The sequence below is a fragment of the Schistocerca serialis genome, unplaced genomic scaffold (assembly GCF_023864345.2).
Source record: "Schistocerca serialis cubense isolate TAMUIC-IGC-003099 unplaced genomic scaffold, iqSchSeri2.2 HiC_scaffold_1242, whole genome shotgun sequence".
Lineage (NCBI taxonomy): Eukaryota > Metazoa > Arthropoda > Insecta > Orthoptera > Acrididae > Schistocerca > Schistocerca serialis.
The window spans coordinates 565,001-567,500 of record NW_026047450.1 but is presented as its reverse complement, the minus strand read 5'-3'; the positions used below and the strand labels follow the sequence as shown (position 1 = coordinate 567,500).

General features: G+C 60.8%; 1 pseudogene; it reads right to left on the bottom strand.

Moving 5' to 3' along the window:
- Positions 1 to 2,500, bottom strand: part of LOC126436658 (large subunit ribosomal RNA) — a 6,915-nt pseudogene that overhangs the window by 3,891 nt on the left and 524 nt on the right.

Here is a 2,500-nt window from a genome sequence, read left to right as displayed (position 1 = left end):
ACAGCACCCTCACGACTCCCGCCACTTGAAGGCCAGAGCTAGGATTTCCCACCGAGAGGCTAATTGAACCATCATCCACCCGACATCTCAAGGATGCTGAGGGGTGAATCGAGAGGGTCCATATATTACGCATCAGGTGGGCTTTGGGAGTCATAGTTACTCCCGCCGTTTACCCGCGCTTGCTTGAATTTCTTCACGTTGACATTCAGAGCACTGGGCAGAAATCACATTGCGTCAACACCTGCTAGGGCCATCGCAATGCTTTGTTTTAATTAGACAGTCGGATTCCCCCAGTCCGTGCCAGTTCTGAGTTGATCGTTGAATGGCGGCCGAAGAGAATCCGCGCACCCGCGCGCCCCCGGAGGAGCACGCTAAGGCGGACGCGGCCTCGCAGCAAGGAAGATCCGTGGGAGGCCAAGGCACGGGACCGAGCTCGGATCCTGCACGCAGGTTGAAGCACCGGGGCGCGAACGCCGCGCAGGCGCGCGCATCCTGCACCGCCGGCCAGCACGAGGCCGACCAACGGCGAGAGCAGACCACGCCCGCGCTAAACGCCCGCACTTACCGGCACCCCTACGGCACTCACCTCGCCCAGGCCCGGCACGTTAGCGCTGACCCACTTCCCGACCAAGCCCGACACGCCCCGATCCTCAGAGCCAATCCTTATCCCGAAGTTACGGATCCAATTTGCCGACTTCCCTTACCTACATTATTCTATCGACTAGAGGCTCTTCACCTTGGAGACCTGCTGCGGATATGGGTACGAACCGGCGCGACACCTCCACGTGGCCCTCTCCCGGATTTTCAAGGTCCGAGGGGAAGATCGGGACACCGCCGCAACTGCGGTGCTCTTCGCGTTCCAAACCCTATCTCCCTGCTAGAGGATTCCAGGGAACTCGAACGCTCATGCAGAAAAGAAAACTCTTCCCCGATCTCCCGACGGCGTCTCCGGGTCCTTTTGGGTTACCCCGACGAGCATCTCTAAAAGAGGGGCCCGACTTGTATCGGTTCCGCTGCCGGGTTCCGGAATAGGAACCGGATTCCCTTTCGCCCAACGGGGGCCAGCACAAAGTGCATCATGCTATGACGGCCCCCATCAACATCGGATTTCTCCTAGGGCTTAGGATCGACTGACTCGTGTGCAACGGCTGTTCACACGAAACCCTTCTCCGCGTCAGCCCTCCAGGGCCTCGCTGGAGTATTTGCTACTACCACCAAGATCTGCACCGACGGCGGCTCCAGGCAGGCTCACGCCCAGACCCTTCTGCGCCCACCGCCGCGACCCTCCTACTCGTCAGGGCTTCGCGGCCGGCCGCAAGGACCGGCCATGACTGCCAGACTGACGGCCGAGTATAGGCACGACGCTTCAGCGCCATCCATTTTCAGGGCTAGTTGCTTCGGCAGGTGAGTTGTTACACACTCCTTAGCGGATTCCGACTTCCATGGCCACCGTCCTGCTGTCTTAAGCAACCAACGCCTTTCATGGTTTCCCATGAGCGTCGATTCGGGCGCCTTAACTCGGCGTTTGGTTCATCCCACAGCGCCAGTTCTGCTTACCAAAAGTGGCCCACTTGGCACTCCGATCCGAGTCGTTTGCTCGCGGCTTCAGCATATCAAGCAAGCCGGAGATCTCACCCATTTAAAGTTTGAGAATAGGTTGAGGTCGTTTCGGCCCCAAGGCCTCTAATCATTCGCTTTACCGGATGAGACTCGTACGAGCACCAGCTATCCTGAGGGAAACTTCGGAGGGAACCAGCTACTAGATGGTTCGATTAGTCTTTCGCCCCTATACCCAGCTCCGACGATCGATTTGCACGTCAGAATCGCTACGGACCTCCATCAGGGTTTCCCCTGACTTCGTCCTGGCCAGGCATAGTTCACCATCTTTCGGGTCCCAACGTGTACGCTCTAGGTGCGCCTCACCTCGCAATGAGGACGAGACGCCCCGGGAGTGCGGAGGCCGCCGCCCCGTGAAGGGCGGGGAAGCCCCATCCTCCCTCGGCCCGCGCAAGGCGAGACCTTCACTTTCATTACGCCTTTAGGTTTCGTACAGCCCAATGACTCGCGCACATGTTAGACTCCTTGGTCCGTGTTTCAAGACGGGTCGTGAAATTGTCCAAAGCTGAAGCGCCGCTGACGGGAGCGATTATTCCGCCCGAGAGCATCCCGAGCCAACAGCGGCGCGGGTCCGGGGCCGGGCCAGGTAGGTCCGTCATCCGGGAAGAACCGCGCGCGCTTGCCGGGAGCCCGAGCGCCCAAAGGGGCGAATCGACTCCTCCAGATATACCGCCGGGCAGCCAGCCAGGACACCGGGGCTCTGCCCAACAGACGCGAACCGAGGCCCGCGGAAGGACAGGCTGCGCACCCGGGCCGTAGGCCGGCACCCAGCGGGTCGCGACGTCCTACTAGGGGAGAAGTGCGGCCCACCGCACACCGGAACGGCCCCACCCCGCGGCGAGTGGAAAGGCAACCGGACACGACCCCGCCGCGGATTGCTCCG